The following is a 6,846-nucleotide window of genomic DNA, read 5'->3' as shown; positions in this document are numbered from 1 at the left end:
ACCGCTGACTAGCCCCTCCTGGATCCACCCTCCTCGTCCAATCGCAAACCTGCCCCATGGAATAGGGTGTCCAGAAAATACAGAGTACGAGACGTGAGCATAAAACGCTCAGTGCGAGAGTATGAGTATGCATGCAAAGTGAACTCCCTATAGACTCGAGGTCAAGGATCAGATAACAGAGACAGACCGGGCCCTGGTATGTAGCACGCTGTGCCGTCGCTTCAGGAGGTGGCTCCCATACCGAGATAACCGTGGATACGCCGGACCCAAATCGATGGAAGTCCATCCACTAACAGGATAGGGTACAACCCTACTACAGACATCTCGAAGGAGATACAGCAAGATGCAAATGAATGCAGCATAATATCATGGCATATAAATCATGCAGTCATATAATACATGCATACTCAGTCAGGATATCTCGAACAGTACTTTCGTACCTCAAAACAGTGAAAGCTCTACCAACTCTAGGTCCACGCCTATAGTCTGCTCTACACTGCCAAATGATACTACTATCATTAAAGTGTTCTAAAAGCCTTAACTAAGCTATTGCATACTCCTAAATATTTATAGGGAGCAAAGCTATACCTTCGTCCGTCGTTAGCCCTTTGATGTCGATGCCTCCAGAACTTGGGCACGACTCCGCTACGACTACCGAACACCTCTCCGACCTCCGGACCAAGCCTAAGAAGACTAGAACAGCTCCAAAAGGACTAGAAAGGAAAGGAGAACTCAGAATTGGCAAATGAAAGTGAAGTCTCGGCCTTCTATTTATAGACAACGATCGGAACTTCCGATCCTTGATCGGAACGTCCGAACCCCGATCGGAACGTCCGATCCTGCCATCGGAGCTTCCGAAGATCCTGATCTGCCACGTGTCAAAATATCACTTGATGACTCCGGATAGGGGTGATCGGAGCTTCCGGTCCTGATCGGAGCTTCCGATCCAACCACACGTCATGCCTGACGTAATAACATCGGTGCCTCCGATCGCTCATCGGAGCTTCCGATCCTGTTCGGAGCTTCCGATCGTGCCTTCGGAGCTTCCGATCCGTCCGATACCTAATTCAATTAATTAGCATTAATCCTTTAATTACTCAATTAGGGCACGGGCTACTACACGGTGGCAAGGCTAGACGATAAGCCAAATCTCCAATGCTCTCCAAGATCTCAAATGGACTGATAAATCTGGGAGACAACTTGCCCTTAAGGCCAAATCTGAGAATCTTGCGGAAAGGTGAAACTCTCAGAAACACTTTCTCCCCAACATCGAACTGCAAGGGCCTACGCTTAGTGTTCGCATAGCTGGCCTGACGATCCTGTGCAGTATTAATCTGTTTATTGATCTGATCAACAACATCTGCTGTCTGCTGGACTAAATCCGGTCCTTCAACCTGTCTCTCCCCCACTTCTTCCCAGAAGAGTGGAGTACGACAACGTCGCCCGTACAACGCCTCAAAAGGAGCCATCCCAATGCTAGTATGATAGATGTTGTTGTACGCGAACTCAATCAATGGCAAATGATCCTGCCAGGCTGAACCAAAATCCATAACGCACGCTCGAAGCATATCCTCCAAAGTACGGATAGTGCTCTCTGACTGACCATCTGTCTCTGGATGATAGGCAGTACTCAAACTGAGAGTAGTGTCCATCGCACGCTGAACACTCCCCCAGAATCTAGAAGTAAACCTGGGATCTCGATCGCTGACAATGCTCACAGGCACTCCATGAAGTCGAACGATCTCCTGAATGTAAAACCGAGCCATCTGATCCACATTGTACTCTCGGCTATAGGAAATGAAATGAGCTGACTTGGTAAGTCGATCCACCACAACCCAGATAGCATCACAGTTCCTCGATGATACCGGCAAATGGGTCACAAAATCTATCGTGATAAACTCTCATTTCCACTCAGGAATAGGCAGACTGTGAAGCAAACCTCCAGGTCGTCGGTGCTCTGCCTTGACCTGCTGATACACCAAACATCTCGAAACAAACTGATAAACACTGCGTTTCATTCCCTTCCACCAAAACCGAGTACATAGATCCTTGTACATCTTGTTGCTCCCCGGATGAATACTCAACTTAGTGCGATGTGCCTGAGACAAGATCTCCTCTCACAACTCTACATCCTCCGGAATCACAAGCCTACCAGACAAACACAGAAAGCCATCTAACTGATAGTGAAATCCAGATGTACTACCCTCGTTGGCTAGACGAGCCAAACGCTGGGTCTTCCAGTCAGACATCTGAGCATCCCGAATCCGCGAATACAAAGCTGGCTCAGATAGTATCGCAAACATCTGGATACTCTGCATACCTTTCTTGTGCTTGAAGGTATACCCTAAAGAACAACAGTCACCGATCGCACTAGACATCGAACAAGTCTGAAGTGCGGATAGTCGCACCTTGCGACTCAAAGCATCAGCAGTGAGATTAGAAGCTCCCGAATGGTATTAATCTCACAATCATAGTCCTTAAGCAAATCCATCCAACGTATCTGGCTCATGTTCAACTCTGCCTGAGTGAACAAATACTTGAGAATCTTATGGTCGGTGAAGATCTCAAATATCTCGCCATACAGATAATGACACCAGATCTTCAAAGCGAACACAATGGCTGCCAACTCCAAGTCATGAACTGGATAATTGTCTTCGTGCAGCTTCAACTGTCTAGAAGCGTACGCGATCACATGCCCATTCTGAGTCAGGACACAACCTAACACCTGAAGAGAAGCATTTGTGTAAACCACATACCCTCCAGATCCTGATGGTAATGCCAACACCGGCGCAGAAGTCAACCGCCGTCGAATCTCGCAAAAATTCTCCTCGCACTCGGAGGACCACTCGAAATCAACACCCTTGCGGGTAAGCTGCGTCAACGGTCGAGCTAGCTGAGACAAGTTCAAAATGAAACGACGATAATATCCTGCTAGATCCAGAAAACTACGGATCTCAGCAACCGTCATCGGACGCGACCAATTAAGAACAGCCTCAATCTTGCTCGGATCAACAGAAATCCCCTCCCTGGATATGATATGGCCAAGAAAGACCACTCGATCCATCCAGAACTCACACTTGCTCAGTTTGGCATACAACTGTTAATCCCGAAGAGTCTGCAGTACCAACTGCAAGTGAGAAACATGCTCGTCCGCATTGCACGAATACACCAGGATGTCGTCAATGAAGACCACGACAAGCTTATCCAAATACTCTCCGAAAACACGGTTCATCAGATCCATAAATATAGCCGGCGCATTAGTCAATCCAAATGGCATCACTAGAAACTCGTAATTCCCATAATGAGTACGGAATGCAGTCTTGGCAACGTCCTGATCTCGAACTCTCATGTGATGATACCCAGACCTCAAGTCAATCTTGGAGTAAACTGAAGTACTCTGCAGCTGATCAAACAAGTCATCAATACGAGGCAAAGGATACTTGTTCTTCACGGTAACTCGATTCAGCTGCCGATAGTCAATGCACAACCACATAGACCCATCCTTCTTCTTCACAAAAAGAACAGGAGCTCCCCAAGAAGATACACTAGGACAAATGTACCCCTTGTCCAAAAGATCCTGTAACTGATTTTTCAACTCTCGCATCTCTGACGGAGCCAGACGATACGGTGCTCGAGAAATAGGCGAAGTACCGGGCATCAACTCTATGCAAAACTCGACTTCCCTAGCAGGAGGAAAACCCGGAATCTCATATGAAAATACATCTGGGAATTCATCCACAACCGGAATACTTTCTATTCCAATGCTCTCAGCGGACATATCAACTGCATAGATAAGGTAACCTTCCCCGCCATACTCTAGAGCTCGACAGACTCTCAAAACTGATACCAGTGGCATCGGGGGTCGCGCTCCCTCACCATAGAAAAACCAGCTCTCACTCTCATCCGGATGAAAGCGTACTAATCTCTGATAGCAGTCCACTGAAGCTCGATAGGTAGTCAGCATGTCTATCCCCAGAATTCAATTGAAGTCGTCCATCGCAAGAACCATGAGATTCGATAACAAAATGTTCCCTTCGAAGTCTAAAGGGAAACCCATCACTAGACGCTTAGCCAAAGCAGATTGACCCGTCGGAGTAGAAACAGAAACTACTACATCTAGTGCAATGCATGGTAACTTATGCCTGTTAACAAAACGTGCAGAAATGAAGGAATGAGATGCACCAGTGTCAATAAGTGCAAGAGCAGGTATACCATATAACATAAATGTACCTGCGATGACCTTCTCATTCTCCTCCACAGCCTGATCGTGTCTCAAAGCAAACACCTGGCCAGAAGCCCGCGGCCTCAAATGAGAACTCCCAGCAGACTGTCCCTGCGACCTCTGCTGAACGGTGGCCTGAGAACCCGATCCTGAACCAGAACCAAAACCGCCTCTCCCAGATAGTGGACAATCCCTACGAAGATGACCAACCTCTCCACATCGGAAACAAGATCCAGAAGCTTTACGGCATCGGTCGGTCGGATGGTTCTTCCTGCAATGGTCGCACTTATCCTTTTTCCCAAAACGAACGACACCAGCGGAACCAGAGGAAGAAGAAGTAGATACATACTTCTTGAAAGACTGAGCACGGGGACCCAAGCTCAGTAACTCACCCGCCTTCGTCTGACGGAGTGCATGAGGAAAATACAGCTTCTGAAAAGCTGTGCGAAACTCGGCCCAGGTGGCCACTCCTCTCGCCGCAATAAAGGGTGCAGAAGTAAACCTCCACCACCTACGGGCTCGCCCATCCAGAATATAACCAAGTATCTCCATCTTCTGATCTTCGGTGCAGTGGAACGTACGAAGAGTCGTCTCCATACGATAGATCCAGTTCTCCGCATCCTCTAGAGACTTGCCTCCAACCAAGGGCTTAGGACCCATAGATAGGAATCGGCGAACACTGAAACGCTGATCATCATGGCGACGATGATGGCGTTCCCGATGACGCTCCCGATCTGCATCGCCCCAACTTCCACCAATACTGCCATGACTACTCTGATCATCGCGATCTGCCATCTACAAAAAGTACCTCACGGTTATCTTATGCAGAATCTAAATTCCAAGAATACTATGCATGCTCTGATGACATAAATGTAGTGACCCTTACCGAGATCACCTACTAAACAGAACTTAGGCATGCAATTAACTTAATCAAACAGTAAAACAGAATTAAGCTGCGGAAACAATAAACAATATACAATCCCAAGGAAAGGAATCTGTAAATATCCAAATAGTTTATACAACCCAATCGAACAACTATATCAACCCAATACAACAGAAATATAAACCCTAGGTGAAGCTCCAGCTGGCCAACCACTGCCTAGCCCCTCTTGGATCCACCCGCCTCATCCAATCGCAAACCTGCCCCATGGAATAGGGTGTCCAAAAATACAGAGTACGAGATGTGATCATAAAACGTTCAGCACAAGAGTATGAGTATACATGAATGCAAGTGAACCGCCTACTGACTAGAGGTCAAGAATCAGATAACAAAGACAGACTGGGCCCTGGTATGTAGCATGTTGTGTCGTCGCTTCAAGAGGTGGCTCACATACCGAAATACCAATGGATACGCCGGACCCAATTCGATGGAAGTTCATCCACTAACAGGATAGGGTAAAACCCTACTAACAGACATCTTAAAAGAGATAGCTCAATATGCAAATGTATGCAGCATATAATCATGGTGTATAAATCATGCAGTCACATAATACATGCATACTCAGTCAGGATATCTCGAACAGTACTTTCGTACCTCAAATACTAGGCAAGTGCTACCAGCTCTAAGTCCACGCCTAAAACCGCACTACACAGCGAAATGATACTAATATCATTAAAGTGCTCTAAAAGCCTTAACTAAGCTATTGCATACTCTTAAATATTTTTAGGAAGCAAAAGCTATACCTTCGTCCGTCGTTAGCCCTTTGATGTCGATTGCCTCAAAACGAAGCCACAGCTCCGCTACGATGCCTGGATTGCTATGCCACTTCCAGATTCCCAACGGGACACCTAGAATGCCCTAGATCTAAGCTAGAAGACCGAGAAATCGAGAGAGAAGAGGTGAATGGTGTGCTTGGAAATGAATCTCGGCACCTCTATTTATAGACAACGAACGGAACGTTCGTTCCTCATCGTTGCGTCCGTTCTGCCTGACGAACGTTGCTTCCAATCCCCATCGTTGCTTCCGATGTCCCATCAGGTGCGTAAGCAATGACGTACTATTGCTGACGTCACGGATGACATCAGCTGCAGAACGTTGCTTCCGTTCCCTGGACGTTGCTTTCGTTCTGCCTGACCCTCCGGGCCATTTCTGATCATTCTGGGTCCATTACAAGACTCCGCTAATCCAATTGACATTCCCTTAATCATGTTTATAGGATTAATTAGCAATTACTCACTAAAACTGGGTACGGGCTACTACATGTCAATGCGTTGCGCACACTTTGCATGAATTATCGGGAGCATCAGCCCTCGAGAGTGTATCACCGATTTTACTGGGAGTCCTCACCTCTTTCTTTTAAGTATTCTGAGGTTCCTTCTAAATGACTCAATCTAGACCATGACTAGTTCCCACAGTAGGCATCATTTGTTAATATAATAGAATTCGAATATCTCTACATTGATATGATATTGTTCACTTTAGACGTAACCCCATATTTTTGTTTTTTAACTTCACCCAAAAGACCACATACCGATGAAAATATCATTTCATACATTAATTTATGATCTTCAAATGTGATACTTTAGTTGAATGTCCAACATGATTTTGTTAATTACAGATGGAAAGCAATGCGAAATTTCAGACAAGCAGCGGATTATAGGCGCATCAGCAGGCACGTTGTTTA

This window comes from Henckelia pumila, chromosome 2 (assembly GCF_033568475.1).
Source record: "Henckelia pumila isolate YLH828 chromosome 2, ASM3356847v2, whole genome shotgun sequence".
NCBI lineage: Eukaryota > Viridiplantae > Streptophyta > Magnoliopsida > Lamiales > Gesneriaceae > Henckelia > Henckelia pumila.
The sequence above is the reverse complement of the archived record's forward strand: the minus strand, read 5'-3'. Positions refer to the sequence as shown.